This window comes from Lactuca serriola, chromosome 5 (assembly GCF_051521515.1).
Source record: "Lactuca serriola cultivar US96UC23 chromosome 5, Lser_US96UC23_V15, whole genome shotgun sequence".
Classification (NCBI taxonomy): domain Eukaryota; kingdom Viridiplantae; phylum Streptophyta; class Magnoliopsida; order Asterales; family Asteraceae; genus Lactuca; species Lactuca serriola.
Genome location: NC_136412.1, coordinates 322,661,492 through 322,680,958, shown reverse-complemented (window position 1 = coordinate 322,680,958; position 19,467 = coordinate 322,661,492).

Genomic DNA, 19,467 nt, shown 5'->3' with positions numbered 1-19,467 from the left:
CAGGGCATGGACTCGTCGAGTTGGTCCAACTCGTCGAGTTCATCTTAGAACACGTCGAGTTCATCAGGCAGAGACCAAAAACGAATTTGATTCAGATTTAAACAAATTACAATTGTATCATATATAACAGAAAAACACCCTAAGCTCTGATACCACTGATGGGTTTGGAGCATTACAACATTCCTATGATGCATATGCAACCCTAATTGCTTTGGATCTAGGTTTTTCTCAAGTTATACATGCAAATTAATTTTCCAAAGCAAAACCCTAATCTAGCATACAAGAAAACAAAATCTAATCATATTAGGGTTAGAAGAATACCTTTCTTGTTGATTGCTTGATCTTGGCCTTCAATTGCTTAGTGCCTCAAGTGTTGCACCTCTAATGGAGTCACAAACACCACTTAGAAAAGGATGAACAAGATAGAGTTGATAGAGGCTTCAAGATGTCGGCTAGGGTTCTCTAAGAATGCATAGGGTCGAAATCCTCAAGCCAAGGGTTCCTTATATAGTTGAGCTGCTCGAGTTTTAGGAGGAAACCCAAATTCTCTGCTTAAGCCTTAAGAAATCCATGGGATCCTTCTAGAAAGCCCATTGGAAGAAATCTCTATGGGCTTCCCATATATTTTGTCCACTCTTTCCTTTAGGAGTCCATCAGCCCAACTTGCAACCATCAATGATTTGCAATATTAGTCCCCTTACTTTTAATCAGTCTCTTTTGATCACTTAATTAATTTCTAATCAATACTAATTAAATATTATGATTTCTCAATTAATATATTATTCTTATAATATATTAATAAATCATTAATTAACCTCTTTCTCCATAATTCATCCTATCAAATTGATATGGTGAAGGCAACCCAAAAGGACCATGCTACTATCAGATCAAGTACATATCAATTATAGTTATGGGCTTAGACACCTAATCCAACATGTCCATGGGTTACTTAGGGTTTTGGATGGGAACTAGGGTTTCCTTATTCAAGTCCAGCTTTAAGATTTAAAACTAGCCTTATATAAACCCCCAAGTCATTAGAATTTCGGCCTAAGCAAGTATTCATAACCCTAGCTAATTTTCAAGTGTATCTCTCCTCTCATCCTCTTGCATAGAGTGTTTGTGAGCCATTAGAGATGCAACATTTGAGGCACTAAGCTTTCAAGAGTCAAGGATCTTGAAGATTGTCTTGTTATTACTACATAACAAGTGAGGTAATCTTTTAACCCTAATTTCTTTATGAATTTCGATCATATGACTAGTTTCTAGGGTTATTTCTTTGGTATTCAATTTGCATGTTCAATTAGTGAAAAACTTAGATTCAAAGCAATTAGGTTTGCATGATCACATAGGATTGTTATTATTCCAATAACCCATTAGTGGTATCGAAGACTAGGATGTTTTTCAATTGAATTTGATGTGATAGTGAAATATACAAAGAAGAAGCAAATCGTTTTTGCAATCTGTTCTTGGAACTCGACGAATTCATATAGGAACTCGACGAGTTGGGTCCAGCTCGCCGAGTTCATAGCCTGACTCGACGAGTTGACTCGCCAGATCCCTGATTTTTCAATTTTGATATCTTCGGTTGATTAGGATGAATGCCTTAATTCGTTTTTAATGCTTAAAACTGAATTTTCTGAAAGGTAATATGATATCCTTATCATAATTAAAGGATTTGGTTAAATTTGGATAATGATAAGATTATTTTGCTTTTAAAATTCAACCTAGTATCTGGAAAAGTTTTAAAGTACACCTTTTTGTTTTGTAATTTAAATTCTAAATTAAAAGTTTAATTTTGGAAATTTAAATGGAAAACCCTAGAAGATATCCTCATGGATTTTATTAATAATTTAATTAAAAGATTAATTAAAGGATAATTAATAAATCCATGTCTGGTTTAAATTTAATTAAATTACAAGTTTAATTTATTAAAGGATTAAACCCTTAGTATTTTAGAAGTTTAAAATACACTCTTATACTATTATAGAATTAAAAGTTATATATATATATATATATATATATATATATATATATATATATATATATATAGAGAGAGAGAGAGAGAGAGAGAGGTAGGTTGAAATGTTTCTAGCAAATAGTGTGTGCGTAAATGCTCCAATGAGAATTCAGGAATAATAAATCATTAAATAAATTAAAAAAAGGGTATAATGGTAAATTTACTATATCTAATTATGGTAATAAATAATTCAATTAATCTCTCATTAATTTTTTTTAACCCTACAAAGCCAACATCCCTAACCTTAAAGAGTACGATGGCTTCCTCAAATCATCGATACCTCTGTTCCTCCTTTCCACCATAAATTGATCCTTACATCCGAGCACCACCGTCGGCCTATTATCCGCCATCATGACAACAACTTCTAGATCCTCTATTCGACTAATATTCTTCCTCATCTTCATGTTCGTCGGCCTTTTGCTTTCCATAAGCTTGCTAGACGCTAACGGAAAGGTCCCGGATTTGGATCTCATGTTTGACTGCGTTGAGTGGCCAGTTATCTTGAAGAAGTACTATCATGGCCCTAATGCAGTTGCTCGATTGTGCGCCCCAATCTACCAGGTATTTAATACTTTCTCTCTTCGAATATGAATATCTGAATATTGCTATGCTCTTGTACTAATCATAACATGTTTTTTTATTTGTATCTCTAGTTCCTGACCACCAAGAAACTGAATTGGTAAGACTCTCACTATTTTTTTTTGAAGAAATTGAAGAAGCACACCACGTGTTCGATAAAATACATAGTTGAAATCTAGGTTTTTTAATGCATCTTGATGTCGATCATTCTTCTAAAATGGAATATCGAATTCTAATTTTGTCAGAATAGAATATTGAATTCATTGTCAACTTAAGCAGTGAATTATCGTAACCAATTCCGCCAGAATAAAAGTGGTTTATATTCTTGTTATTGGTCTCTATTCTTATGGAATAACATCCTAAATAATGAAACATTACATTCTTTCAGAATAATATACATTGCAAGTTTAGGGATGACTGTTAATGTTGGTTTGTAGAAATTATAGTTATATTCTATTTGAATGTATATCACATTTTATTAGAATTTATTGTTTTATTCTATTTAATGCACTAAAATTTTTAATATTTGAAAGTTGATTATGTTTTCCTTGTGAATTTAGGTTTTGAAGAGGTTGCCATTAATGTGGAAAATGAAGAAAACATGGAGAACGATAATATTCTTTCGGAATAGATTAGTGTTTTTATTAGATTTTGATATTTTTTCTTTTTTAACCATTTTTAGTTTTAATCTTTAAGAATAAATGTAATCCTTAAACCATTATTAGTCATAATTTTTTTTAGAATGATTGTAATAATTGTTTATAGTCTTTATCTTTACGGATGAATGTAAATAGTGATTCTTAAAGAATAGAATTCGTATCCTTTAGAAAATATTATTCTTGATAATATGTTGTATAATTCTTTAAACATGTTTAATATAAAATGTATCTTGAATGAAACAATATTATGCAAGAATAAAACCGCAAATATATTTACTAGTTTTATTGTTGACTTTTTGTCATTTTGACAGAATAAAATTAGTTATTATTAAAAGTAATATTAAAATTTAATTATAATTAATTTTAAAAAAATCAGATTTTTTTAAAAATAAGTGAATTAATGATCCCTTAAAATCCGAAAATTTCCTTTTTTAAAATAGGTTAATTGACGCAAATACCTTTTTGCTGAAATTTGTGTGATTATATGATAAATGCTACCCTATTGTAATATCATAAACCCTCAGATCATTATTGTTGATTCTATTCATCCAGTGGTCCAGATCTGTGCATTCTGGCACACAATAGTTACTAGAAAGAATATAACCTAACCCTATATATATAAGAAGGGTTTTGAGCATTCTAACATTCCTAAGGTGTACATGCAACCCTACAAACCTTGGATCTATGTTTTACTAAGATACATGTAAATTGTTTCCCAAGGTTCTTAACCTATCTAGCATAGCATGGGGAACTTTTAAACATAAATGCTAGAAGAAGAACATACCTTTTGTTGTTTGGATTCCTTGAGAACCTTGTGAGCCTAGCACCTCAAGTGTGATGCCTTAAATGTCTCACACAACACCACAACACTTGGAATAACCTTGAGAGAAGTTCACTTATACTCAAAATTCGGATAGCCCTCTTATACTTGCTTGTAGTGCCGATTTTGCTAGTCTAGGGGTCTTTATATAGTTGTGGTACAAGTAGGGTTACACCATGTAAACCCTAATTTCCATGGCTTTCCATCTTCCATGATCCATGGGTTTGTAACCTCCATGGACTATCCATGGATCACCTTATGGGTTTTAACCCAATCCATACAAACCATCGATCATTAGCCCACTATACAAGAATAATTGATTTACACAATCAACCCCATATATTTAGTTAGTCTCTTTTTGATCACTTAATTAATTCCAAATTAATGCTTTGATCAATACTAATTAAATAATATTATTAATATATTAGAACTTATAATATATTAATAAACCTTAAGTGTTATTCCTCTCATTTAGTCTATCTAAATGTTGCAATGCCATGCAACCCAAATGGACCATGCTAATCGGGTCAAGTACATTCCAGTAATAGTTATGAACTTAGACACCTAGTCCAACAATATATATATATATATATATATATATATATATATATATATATATATATATATATATATATATATATATATAAGAAAAGCCAATCCTACCGTTAGTAGGCCTCATTCACGAAAATGGTCTATAAGGGGTGTTTGAGGAAGCGACCTATAAAATGACCGCCATTGGGTATCCATTCTTACCCACTGTACTCTTGACTAGTGGAGGGTCGTTAGCCGAACGGGTAGGATAGGACACTAAACTCTCATTAAAAGTATAATGATTTATAAAGTAACTTAACACTTTTATAAAATTCCCTTCGTCGTGCATTGGTGGAACTGGAAATCATACTTATCTTCCTCCACCTCCTCCAATGATTCTCCCTGACCCACAATTTCGTCGACTTGAAAAGTTCAAAGTCACTCAAGCCCTATTGGTATGCAAACACCAAGATGGAAATTCTGTGTGTACACACGTCCTCAAGATGAAGTCTCACATTGACAAATTGGGAATGTTGGGTGTCATTTTCTCAAGGAAGCTAGCTGTTGACTTGGTTCTTCACTCGCTTCCTGAGTCATAGAGTCAGTTCCTTAAGGACTACTACATGACTGATCACGATGTGACCCTAATCTATCTAACATATTTTCTAATTGCTGCTGAAGTAACAATGCTTTGGCGCACTGATCAAGCAAATTTTTTTGGAGGATCTATCTCCCAAAGTTCCATGGACGTTGGTGATGGCAACGGTGATAGTCCAGAAATGGTTTCTCCTCCTAAGGGAGAGAAATCAACCAAGGTCAAAAAGTTTGACCATAAGAGAAAGGCCAGTTTTGAGATAGTTCAATGTGCCGATGCTAAAGAATTCATTTGTTTCTACTTCCAATTGAAGGGACATTGGAAGCGAAGCTGCCCAGAATACCTGAGAGATCTTAGAGAAAGTGAAGTCAAATTGTATGACTCTACTTCAGATACGTCCACTATCTAAATCTTTATTAAGTTCCTGTTCATAGATTCTTAATACATGATGTGATAAGTTGCATTTTGATGTTTTGGAGAATCTAAGAAAATGAAGGAAGCTTAAGAGGAAGTAAATGTTGATTATGATATGAAGAAATGGATTTCGGTCACATGGGTCAATGATCAGGATTTGGAGCCGCTACTTAGGAGTTATGATAGACTGCTTAGGAATATGTAGAAAAAAAGTTTTCATATGTATTTGAATTGTAAGGACAAGTTTTCCGCACATTATCAATAAACTGAATTTTTTTTATCTAAATTATTTTATGATTACCTGCAATGGCATTTATGAAAATTGGTGTTTATATTTCTATTATTAGCAATATTGAAAATGGATTTGATTCTTAGTTATATTGCTTGTGGTAGTGTCACAATTTACCAAGCGAGGAAGGATTATCATCGCCCAAGTTTCAATTAGACAGAAACTTGGAGTCATACAGTTGATTGTGTGATGTATGATAATCTTGATCTTTGGTAAATTGAGACTAATTCCTTGTTCACATGTATATGTGAGTCAAGTGAATGACTAAAGGATCTAGTACACATTGATGTGAACTGGTCAAATGCACCACAAAGGACGATAAGTCTATTCGTCATGATTTACTAATGGTTCAGTAAATATGGTTATGCTTATAAGATTAAGTGTAATTCTGATACCTTGAAAGATTTTCAAAGTATCACAGAACAATTAAAAAGAATCCATTGGGCAGAAAGATAAAAGTTTCTCTAATATGAAAGGAAAGGAGAGTACTTTAGTATCATGTTTTATGATCATCCTAATGATTATGAAACCATGTCACAATTGATCCTCTAAGGATAACTTAGTGCATTTATATGACAAAGAAGAGGAATCAGGTATTGTTGAAATGGTTAAATCAAGAAGATGAGTCATACTTCATTCCAAAATCAAGTTTTAGAGTCATACTCTAGTTACTCCAAGTTGTACCTTGAGTAACATGTTCTAAGTAGGTTTATAACACCTCATGAAAATGTGGAGTAGAAATATTTTCTTGCTCTAGCACATTTGAAATTGGTAGTTGTGATGTTTTGGTTAAAACAAAGACCAAGTAAGACCAATTATATGAATTCTTTCTTGATAAGAACCCACACTAACTCTTGAATATTTGTTTGTCGAGGAATGTTCCTTGAAAAACAATCTTATATGTCAACAAGTCAGTAGGAGTCTTGTTGATCTTGAAAAGTTTCAGGAGACAATCGAGAATAAACCTTTTGGTAATCACTAGCACATGACCTGAGGTTGATAACATATCGTGTTGACACATTCTTGTTTCTGTGACCATTCCAGTTGAATTGGCAATGCTTAAGAGTTCTATGGTTTTCATTTGACTGCATAAGGCAAAGCACCTTGATCAATGAAAGTACATTGATATGTATGGGTGAGCTGCTCAATAACTTGGAAGCACTGGTAAGCCCTTGTGCTACCGGATGGCAAGAAATTAAGATTAAGCAAGTTCAGTCCATATGAGTTTGAATTTGTCATAAACTTGTCTTATGCTGGTGGTTGGAAATGAAAAATTTTTCATGGGTAGGAACACATACACCATAAAATCTAAGTGACAAAGGTTTCGCTCTACTTCATGAAAATGATTGTGAGGAAACACTTTAACTAGTAGATTTTAAAGGATTGATTAATGTCATTAGAGTTAGCAGTTGTGATAATTGCGTTCTCAAATTTGAGTATGATTACAACATCCCTTTTCATAGTTCGAATTGTGAGAAAAGTCAAATAGTTTGAACATTCGAGATTTATTGCTATAAGTTATGGAAGGGTTTGAACTCACACATATGCTATTTAATGAGAGGTGTATGAGCTTGATAAGTCTAGATAAAGACTTTTCGGAGCACTACGTATCAGAAATCTGAACTTTTGCAAGGAAATCAAAAGGTATTGATTTCCAAAAAGTCCAATTGATTTCTGTGTACATGTCAAAGCTAGCGGGAACATAATTGTTATGCTAGTAAGAACATAATTGTTATGAGAATTATCATTATGATAAGTGTTGCGAGTTAGCAGTACTTTTTATAGGAAACAAAGCTTTCAATTTGCAAAGTTGCAGAGTTTGGAAGTTGTTTCGCTATAGTAAGGGTTAAGGGAGATGTCACTAATACTTCATTTCAAATCTAAAAGTTTAGATTGAATTTTTAATGGAACTTAGTCATGAACATATATGAATATCATGTTGAAATGTTTCGACATAGGAAATTCGATATATGGAAATATTATAGCAAGAGACTGGTCAAATATCAGTTCTTTTAGACATTATGAATCGAATCTCATATGCTTCAAGTATAGGATCGATTGCATATGCTATAATATTCACTTGTTCTGATTTTCCAAATGCCTAGGGTATTAAGAGGGAAAAAGGACTAGAACTTGATATGACTAAAGTTGTTCTGAGGTTTACCAAAAGATTGGTTGTTTGTGGACAGTTGGAAGTATAGTAATAGATGGACCATATTGACATAATTATGGATAGATGGAATTCTGTTAAGAATGGATGTCAAATGGCAGTATGTAAATGTTTCCATTATGGGAGTTGGATATTGAGATATATGTGTGAGTTAGAAACTTTAATGCAAGAAGGATGTTCAAGGAATATACTTTGAATGTGAGACTTCGTTTCCATGGAATTTTTTTTGTAACAAATCTTAAATGGAATGCTTTGTAATATCATTGGCCAAGTCTCTATGACTTTGGAGCCTCGACATTACAAAAGGATCATTGCATGAAAGGTTAGACTCTAACACATTCTAGTAGTGGAAATAATTTGGTATTCTTACACTTGTAATAAGGATTTAGAATTGTGAAATGAGCATCATTGGAAATGTGTCCAATTGATCCGTTTCACAAAGGAAGGACCATAGGTAAACATAGTGCGTGCTTAGAGCATGGCATGACTAATGTTTTAATTCAAGTATTTAGTTGATTAGTCAAAACATTATACAATGAATAAAGTCTAATTTAAAAGGTGATTAAATAAAGACGTGTTATTTATATTCAAAAATTTTGAGACCATAGTTAGTTAGGTTATTCTTGTGTTTCACTTTGCATGTTTTACTTCCCGAATAACTAGGTTATTCAAACGTCCACAATCGATCATACTTTGGAAGTAAGTAGTGAATTAAGATTGTCATGAATCTGACTGTAGATTGTCTAAAAGCTTAGACATAGCAAATGTTTGCTGCAATGTTCATGAGTACTCTTGAAATAGGAATTTGAGTATTAGATAAACCCACGCTCAGAGAATGTCACACCCCCAAACCAGACGGCGAAAACGTTCGAGGGCTCGTGTGACTTAAATTGAATATCATCACAATGAATATACATGAAACATAACATAAACATCACCATGCCTTAATACATTACAACTGACATTGTTCACATCAACTAGATTGTCTAAATATTACATATCCATAGCATAAATTGTTTGAAAGTTTTCAAAGCATAACATCTTAACATACGTGGTATTACTCTTTAGCTTACCTGTTACCTGAGAATACAAGTTATTTTGAAAACGTCAACATATGGAATGTTGGTGAGTTCATAAACAGGGTTGTTATGAAAATGTTTTGTGCAGTTAATAAAACCCATAAAATCCGATATTTTTTGAAAAGACAATTGTTTATACTAAAGCGTGAAGATCCATAGGTTTGTGCATGAATGATTTCAAAGCGTGTATAAACGAGAAGTTTTGCATTATAGTTATTGAAAAATACAAGCGAATGGTGTTGATTTCCTTGAAAAACCCGATGTTTTCCGATAATATAATATGATTGTTTCGAATTATTATACCGTCACATCGAATGATTATGAATTCCCTTGATTACTCAGATAGCATTGGATTTATTTATGTGAGTCGTTATAACCATGCATGATAATGACTAGTTCGTCTGTCTTGGCATTCTAGCGAACACCGAAATTGATCTTAAGATTTTGTCACCCTAGACTAGTCGAGTCTAACTGTAGCAAACAACTGAGGTGTGGGGGAGTCACCCCCATATAGATCTATACACAAACTCTCGCTCTCCATCCAGGAGACTTTGATTATAACTACAGACTACGACCGACACTTAAAGGTTTCGACTGTTATTACTCACTTAATCCAATAGAATTTGATTACCATTAATTAACGCCCTAAATTTGTTTACTTGAATTGAAGGTAAGCCTAACAGACGAGAAGAAGAGGATTACGAGGTCCTACTAATTACGTATGTTATTTAAGACTGTTGGGTATACGAAGGATGCGTTGGCCCATTTCGCATTTGATTTATTTGGACCTTACTAGCATTGCTAATGGGCCACTGAGGCCCAATAGCACATAAAGCCATTGAGGGTCCCTTAAGCATGTAATTGGGTCGTAGGAGGCCCAATAGACATGTAGTATTATTGCTAGGCCCAAAAGTCATGTTAATGGGTCACAAATGCCCAATAAGCATGATTAGAATCTTTCAAGCCCAACGATTTTAATATTTACTTGTTTTAGGTATAGTATATTTGTCGGAAGTTTTGATTGAACAATTGTTAAATCGCAAAGGCACGAAGCTTGTCGATTGTTTATAACGATATTTGAAAATATATGTATATTCTTCGTTCTATTTTCATAAGTTATAATTTGGTATTTTTGACCCAAATATCTTAATAATAAAATAATTGACTCAAAAATATTGGTTTGACCTATTCAGCACTTCTTTAATAAAAATGACAATCTTAGTCCGTTTAAAAAAATGACATTCTAGGCCCTTAAACTATTTTCTTGACATTTTTGGCCCACAGACTTATTTAAATAATGTTTTTAACCCAAAATTTACTCTTTGGCAATTTCATCTCCTTTAGTAAAGAATTTTCATTTAAAGTCCAAACTTTTCGCAAATTTTACAATTTTGAACCAAAATCCAAAAACTTTGCATTTTTGATCCTTTTTTGGCAAAAAGGTCATTTTAACCCCTGAAATAGATTTATTTCCCCTTTTATCCACTGTTTTAAGAAATTTATCATTTCAACCCCTTAAAACACATTTTTTTCGCAACTTTGGGCCTATGGGCCGAAAAGCCCAAAAATTGGCCCATTAGGCTACAATTTACATTTCTAGTCCTTTGAAGAGCATAATATTCATAAAAACATCTATTGTAACTGTTTTGACCCTTTTGGTCCTTATGAAAACCGTGAATAACAACCTTTAACCCAACTTTTGTTTATTTGACAAATATAGCCCAAAAATGAGTTTTATGTTGTAATATGTTTAATATAACCTTAGTGGGTAATTTTTCTTGACTTGTTTAATGTAATATATCTTAGATCACGTTTATTTTCCTCCTTGAGCTATAGATCTCGAGATTTCTTTCCTTTTTGGCACATATATACCACATAAACACATGAAATCACACATAACATAGACATATACATAGATCTACACATTTTACTTGTATTCTCCCTTATTAAACTTGTGAAAACAGAAAATAAAGGGGTATGAACTCATCTTTGCTTGTTGTTTTCGATTTGAAGAAGAAATGGAAGAGTTTGATGTTGTTTTCGGCCCTAGAAAGCTTCTTGAGAAGACTTTGGCTTAGATAGGTTCTAAGAAGCATGATCATGAACTTTCATGAGTTAGAAGGAGATTTATAAAAGATTGAAGAAGCTAAACCATGGATCTAAGCATCAACTTACCTCGGATGATGATTTTTGTGGAAGAACCTCCTTGAAATGCCCTAGATCTCGAAATTTTGATGTTGGAAAGGAAAGTGTTCTTGAGAGAATTTGGAATGAGAGTTTGAAGATGTGTGTGTGTGCGTTTGGTGATTCTCGGCCGTGAATAAAAAGGAGAGGGAGAAGAGAAATAAATTGAGTTGACATGCATGGAAGTATGGGAAGGATGCATGGATACCCTATGGACAATTTTGAGGTGGCACCATTAAAAGTCAACCCTTCTTCCCTTTTTTTTGTAGTTGGGCCGAGAGAGAGAAGGGAAAGAAAGGCTTGGGCCTTTTGTGCTAGAGTCCATAATATGGATCCCAATTAATGGTTTTTCGGCCCATTGGCCCTTTTAGAGAAATCCACGGCCCAATTTGCATCATGTGTTTTATAACCCATTAGGGCTAATTAGATTTATTATGGCCCAATAAGGCCCATTAAAAATAACCTAGTTCTTTTTAAGCTTATAAGGCCCAAAATGCTAAGTTTCATACAAATGGGTCCAATTAGAGCCAATTTAAGGGTTCTAAGCCCAAAATAGTCAAATTGGAAGCTTATTGGTCCATTAGGCCCAATAAGGAAGTCCCAGTCCAAAATGAACTTAATCCGGGATTTTTAGGGTTTCCAACCTTTTGTTGACTATTTGAATGTTTGTATAGAGTATTTGATGGAATTTTGTTGTCACTGAATAAGCACCATACATGTTTTCAAGTTTTGGCTACAATGTTATCTTTGTTAAGGGTTTTACAAAGCATCAGAATTCGTAGTTGTGACAGAGAATTATTTCATGGATTTTATCACGAGTAATTTTGAGACGATAATATCTTAAATTCTTGAAAAGAAGAAAAATGAGTTGTTGTTTACAAGTCATTTGTGCATGGACAATACATAAACACATCAGTAAATTGATGTTATAAAACGTATTGTTGTGTGTGATTTGATGGGTGAATAGTGCAAGCATATGAGTTGAAGTTTATCTGTTCCTTTTGCCCTAACAGGGAAAAACAATATTTATGGGCCCCTCGATGATTTAGTGATGACATCTTAAGCGCTTGGCCAATCCTGGACTGAATTGATGTGTTCGATTGTAGTCAGTCGTCACAAATAAAAAATCGGGAAATAAATCTTGGACTGAGATTAATTATAGTCCATGTCTCATGTCCATACGATATTGATATGTGCATATCTAGTTATATATTTTGTATAGAATCTTAATAATTTTTGGCTATTTTATTGCAATTAATGAACAAAAGGTACTTAATTATGTTTAAATTGTATTTTCAGCCTAAAAGACGTGCTCGGATGCAAAAGGAAGCGGGAATAGCAATCGGAAGCTCAAGAATTAAAGAAAGAAGAAAAAGAGTCAAAAACCTGAAGAACTCGGCGGGTTGGACACCTACTCAATGAGTAGACACGAAGATTCGCGAACAAGTCATGCCTTGTCGTACACGGGTGTGACATCCCCAAAATCTCGGCCAAAAAAGACCGGTTTCATTTATGCTTTTTAAACATTTTCAGAGTAAATCCTTTTGATTTTTAAAAGAGATGCGGAATTTGTTCCAAAAAACAAAACATGATAAAATAGATTTTTATCAAAACATTTCATAAAGAAATATGATTTCATTTCATAATCAAAAATCGGGATGTCATGGTCCGATACATATCATAAAGCATAAACGATAACATTACAAGTCATTCAACAAATATATACATATACAGATTTGTAAACACAACAACTTGATGATTCATCCATCTTATACCCTTGCGCCACTTCCTGTAATACAAATAAACTGAGTGGGTCAGGCTTGGGAGCCTGGTGAGCATATAGGGTTTTCAACCCACAATAAATAATTATATTTAATTTCAACAATCAACAATAACCCGATTACCCATTCCCGTTATCCTCACTTTACGTCCCTAAAACAACATCTATTATAAGGAACTTAATTTAGGATTTTCATCGGGACGGACATTACTGCAGAGGGGCGTCCTCAACAATAAGTGTCCTAAGGCAACCATGTGGGGGATAGAGTACACCGGTGAACACATCGTTCACAACACCTACAGGTTATGAGCCTGCTAGCGTTCCACAGGACTGTCTAGAATAGTCTGTGGTCGTCATCCATACTTTGCTGAATGACTAGAATAACACCAACAATGAGGCCTCTCATCAATTTATTTTATTGCACACCAACTGTCTACCCATGTTTTACCCAACATATTAGTAGATAAAAATATACATGTTTTATACATAAATTTTAAAACAAAAACTGTATAGCATGCACTTTCGATACTCCATCCAAATAGCAAGAAATACGTATACACATAACAAGAAATTTCAAGGAGAGTCATATAAGTCTATGTGTTAAAAGGTAATAATAATACCCTCACACAACCTGTATTCTTAAATACATTCAACGATTACTTGTATAATATCGCGTATTGAAAGGGACTATACACTCACCTGATCAGAAGATGATCGGGCAGAACTACGACTTGCAGAAGTAGTGTTTCTCCGTAGATCTGGAAGATCTTCACAAAAACCGGGCTCCTCACGGACAGGGCTTCGGCTCAGAAATCTCACTTCTCGGGATCCTCGGGGCTTCGGATCTTGCTTCGGGGCTCCGGAATGATATCGGGGCTTCGGGATATGATTGGCATGCAAATCGAGGCAAAAAATAGAGAGAAGAAAGAGTTTGAACAAGAGAAAATGGCTGATCTCAATTTCTATTTATAGGCTGTTGGGTCTGGGATTACGCTGGGCGTAATTTCCAGGTACGCTGGGCGTAATTAGGTTACGCTGGACGTCCTTTGACGTCACTGCATGCGTCAATTGGTGGCACTCGAGTATTGGTCAGACAAGTTGCACCCCTCTGAGTACGCTGGGCGTACTCAAATTACGCTCGGCGTAATTTGACTCGTCAAACTTCTAAATTGCGTAACTTTCGCATACGAGCTCCATTTTTGACATTCTTTATATCCACGCGTAGGTCAGACCATACTCTACAACTTTCATTTAGACTCCGTTGGCTAATTTTGATTTTTTTATTACTTATTTTTAGAAGGCCGGGACAGAAAAACTTCGTTATAAATTCATAACTTCTTCGTCCGACGTCCGTTCTCGCCTAACTTTTCATCGTTTTGCTACTAACAACGAGATCTTCGATTCTCGTTTAGATTGTTTCGGCTAAAAACCGTTCGATCTCAAATCGAGTATTCGGGCTGTATACTGTCAAGTCGAAACTTCAGAAAATCATAACTTCCTCATACGAAGTCAGATTTGGGCGTTCTATATATATATTCGGAAACCTCGTTTCGGCCACTACAACTTTGTGCATCAATATCGGGCATATCTCACACTTTAATTTTGATGCTTATTTTATTCTGAATTCATTAAATTATAATAATTAAGAAAATAAACACATAATTCACATAATTCACAAATAATACTTTCTTATTATTTCAAATTGGGTTACAAAGGTTAACCTAGACTATTACATTGCTAAAAATGGAAAGCCCAGAAACACGGGCGTTACAACGGGTTTTAAGTGATGAACTCGTCGAGTTGGTCACTGGACTCGACGAGTAGCCCTGTTTTCAGAAAACTATATAAAGGGCATTAATGTTCGAGACCGGAGGCTTGGAGAGAAACCCGTAGAGACTGAATTGCGATTGGGAGTGCTGCTGGAGCTCTAGAAATCGAGAATCAACCTTAGCATTCAATTTTGAGGAGATCGAAAGGTACAATTATATTATCTTTTCTTAATCTAGTGTTTACATCAAGTTTGAATCATTAGGTTTAGTTTGTGAGATATTTTCTGCTATGAATATGAGCTAAACACTTATAACTTCTGTTTAGGGTAGACTAGCTTGTTAATATGGTTTGAATTTTATGGCTTGGATTATTTAATTTGGTGAATTTTGTTTTCTTAAGCTTGTTAAAGATCCTCATGTGTTGACAATAACTATTTTCTATTAATTATCAAGTCTATTAAGTTGCATGAACATCTCTTAATTACTTGTCTTATATAATTTATGTGAAAACAATATTATATGCCTAGGAATAGTGAACATGAAACTACGGGTTAACTAGAAAATAGGTAAGTCAATGTGTGAGCTTGTGTGACGAACAACCATACAAGAAGTTAATTGAATTAGTAATTTAATTAGCTAACTACGAGTCTTACTTAACCCGAATGAATAAACTAGGAAACTCATTAGTTTAACCAATTGGCCACTGTTTAAATTGATTTGTTTTCTAAGGATTAGTAATAGTGAACATGAACCTAATCACATTAATCGGTAGCCAATGACAAATTAATCGATTGCACTTGCCATAAAATCAACCTTAGGAATAAGTAAGTCGAACCTGAACTAAAGTCTCCTTTATTATTGAATTTAGTTGATTTTTATTTGCTTTAGCTGTTAATTGTTTTGTTTGAGTGTTAGTTAAGTGCTTAAGTTTCTAGTCTTGCAAAACTAGAGAAAACCTCTTTTCTTTTATTATTTGTTTTTTAGATAATTCTAGTAGTTAGCTTTATATTTGTTGGTCCCTGTGTTCAATACCCTGTTTGCTTAAACTATACCACTAATTGACAGGTACATTGCCTTTTGTGTGTCTAAATTGTATTAAAATAGTAGGACTAAAACTAGTGCATTCCACACACATCAAGTTTTTGGCGCCGTTGCCGGAGAACGGTTCTAAAATAAATTTTAATTGCTAGTGTTATCGATCATTTGTGTGAAATTTATTTTGCACAAAGTTACTCTTTTTAGTAAATTAGTTAATAGGTTTGAGTTTTAGTTTTTCTGTTTTTAGAATTTTTGTTCTATTTTTTTTTCTGTTTTACCTTTGAACTCGTCAAGTCCAGTCCCAGCTACTCGACGAGTCCATCGCAATATTTCAGTATCGTTTTTAGTTTTGTTTTGTTCTTTTTACGCGTGTTTTTCTGTGTCTTGTAGTTTGTTTATGACCCGAGGATCAGACACACCCTTGATCCCGCTGTTGGGTTTTGAGCATTCTAACACTCCTAAGTGTACATGCAACCCTAAATACCTTGGATCTATGTTTTCTCTATTATACATGCAAATAAGAACATCCAAGGTATTATCCTAATCTAGCATATAAAATAATGAATATAATAAGATAGAATACACACCTCTTTCATGTAGAAAGTCTTCATGAAGCTTGAGTGCCAAGTGCCCCAAGTGTGACACCTCAAATGGTTCACACAACACCAAATACACTTGGAATAACTTGAGAGAAATCTACACTTCATGAAATCGGCTAGCCCTTCATATTCACACACTAGTGGCCGATTTTGTCAAGAATAAGATCTTTATATAGTGTTACAATTAGGGTAAACCCTAATTGTCATGACTTTCCATTTCCTTGGATCCATGGGTTCAAATACACCATGGAGCATCCATGGAGCATCCTGTGGGTTTTAGCTCAACTTGATTATCCATGGAGCATTAGCCCACTATACAAGTATGGATGATTTACACAATCAATCCATATATTTAATTAGTCTTCTTTTGATCACTTAATTAATCCTAGATTAATTCTTGATCAATACTAATTAAATAATCTTATTATTCTTATTATTAATATACTAGAACTTATAATATATTAATAACCATAAGTGTCTTATTTCTCTCATTATAGTCTATCCAAATGCATGATGCCATGCAACCCAAATGGACCATGCCGTGTCGGGTCAATTCTTACCAATTATAGTTATGGACTTAGACATTAATCCAACAGCTCCCACTTGGATAAGTCTAAAACTATTATTGCGTATGACTTCAGGAACCAACTGGCAATTGTAGCTCTCAAAAGCTTCTGTCGAACTCTGACCTTGTAGATGAACTCTGACCTTTGTCAATGACTTGTCCATTAGATAAGGGATCATATATTCCTCCATTCTAGATATCATATGAACTGAGACATGGATTATAATCATTCTCTCTGTCCATTTGTTGTTTCCCGATTTCCGATTTATGACGACTGACTAATTGAACAAATCAAATCAGTCCTGGCTCGGCCGAGCACTTCCATTTGTCATCATCAAATCATCGAGGGGCCCAAAGATATCGCTTTTATCCTGAAGGTAAAAGGAATGGATAAACTTCGACTCATATGGCTTGTTCTACTACTTGTTGAATCATACACAAAGGCACGTTTTATAGCACCGAGTTACCAAATGCGTTTTCGTGCAATAAATGTACAACCAACTCATAGTAACAACTCATATCTCTAGGTTTGAAGAATATAAGATATTATCGTCTCATGATCACTCGTGATAAAATCCATGAAGTGATTCCAATGAGCGCGGGTTGAATCCAATACTCAGAACTTATGAGCACTCATGAGTGTTGTAGCCCTTTGTCCAACACCTTAGACCTCTACAAGCCAACCCATGACAGTCTTAATTCATATCTACTTCCAACATATGACCGACTGTGGATAGTTTGAATAACTTAGTCATTCCGGAATAATAACCCAGTTTATTCAGGAAGTCAAAACATGCAAAGTGAAACACAATAATAATTGAATCCAATATGGTATCAAAACCTATGAACATAAATAAAACACCTTTTATTTATCACCATATGATTACACATTATTCATTGTATACTATTTCAGCTATCAACTTTATTCTTGAATTTAAAACAATAGTTGTCCCATGCTCCAAGCATGCACACTATGTTTTCTAAACACTAGTCATGCCATACACCAAGTATGCATACTATGTTTGTCTATGATATTTACTTTGTGAACTAGATCAATTGAACATAACTTCAATGATTCTCTTTTCACACTCCCAAATCCTTACTGCAAATGCAAGAATTCCAAACTCATGTCATTTACTGAAATCTGTTAGATTCTAAACTTATATGCATTGATCCTCTTGTAATGATTATGCACAAAGTCAGAAGGTCTTGACAACAACCATTACAGACCATTCCAAAGGAGATCAGCTCCTTGGGAACATCCTTCTTGCATTAAGTTTCCTAATCTTAAACAGATTGAAAATTCTAACTTTGAAACATTTCCAGATTCCATTTTGACTATCAGTTCTGAACAAGAGTTGCCTCCTTCCAGATTATGTCAATATGGTCCTTCCAGAATTATCATTATACTTCCAACTGTCCTTGAGCAACCAATCTTTGGTAAACCTTAGATTGTCCTCGACAATTGTTTAATCCTTTTAGTCATATCCAGTTCTAAACCTTTTCCCTTCTTAATGCCCCAGGCATTTGGAAATTTTTAGAATGGATGAATATAGCCCATGTAATCGATCCTATATCCAAAGCATATGGGACACGATTCATGATGTCTCACATAAAGACTAAACCAGTCTTTTGCTATAACATTTCCATTTCAATTTGCCAAGTTCTCATAATTTAGATTATGAAAAGGGATGCCGTAATCACAATCGAATTTTAGAATGCAAATAATGGACTCATATACAAAATTTCCTTATGTTGAGCCATTCCAACATGAAATTCATATATATCCTTGACTAAATGATTAAAACCTCACGATCTAATCTTGTAGATTTGAGATGAAGTATAATTTCCTCTCCCTTAATTATAGCAAAACAACTCTTTCCCAATTGAAACTTTTGTTTTCTATAATTAACATTGCTAACTTGCAATATTTATCATAATTATCATGCTCCCACTAACATGATGATTATTAGCATAACACTTATGCTCCCACTAGCTTTGACATGTACTCAAAAATCAGCTGACTTTCTTACCAAAGTTCAGATTTCTGATACTAGATTGTTTTGATAAAAATTTATCAAAATCATACACCTTCCCTTAGATAGCACACTTGTGTGTCTAAACAATTATGAAGAGGGATGCCGTAATCATAATGGTTAGTCCTTTTTGCCTCTTCTCACAAGTCCAGGTTAGTGTGCCGGTAAACCACACACGCTCCACTAACGACTTTGAGAATGCAAATATCACAATTGCTATCTAGCTAAAATCTACTTAGTGAAAGTGTTTCCTCACCATCATTTTCATGAATCGGAGAGAAACCTTATGAAACTTAGATTTTATGGTGTATGTGTTCTTATCCATGTGAATTGTCAAAACCAT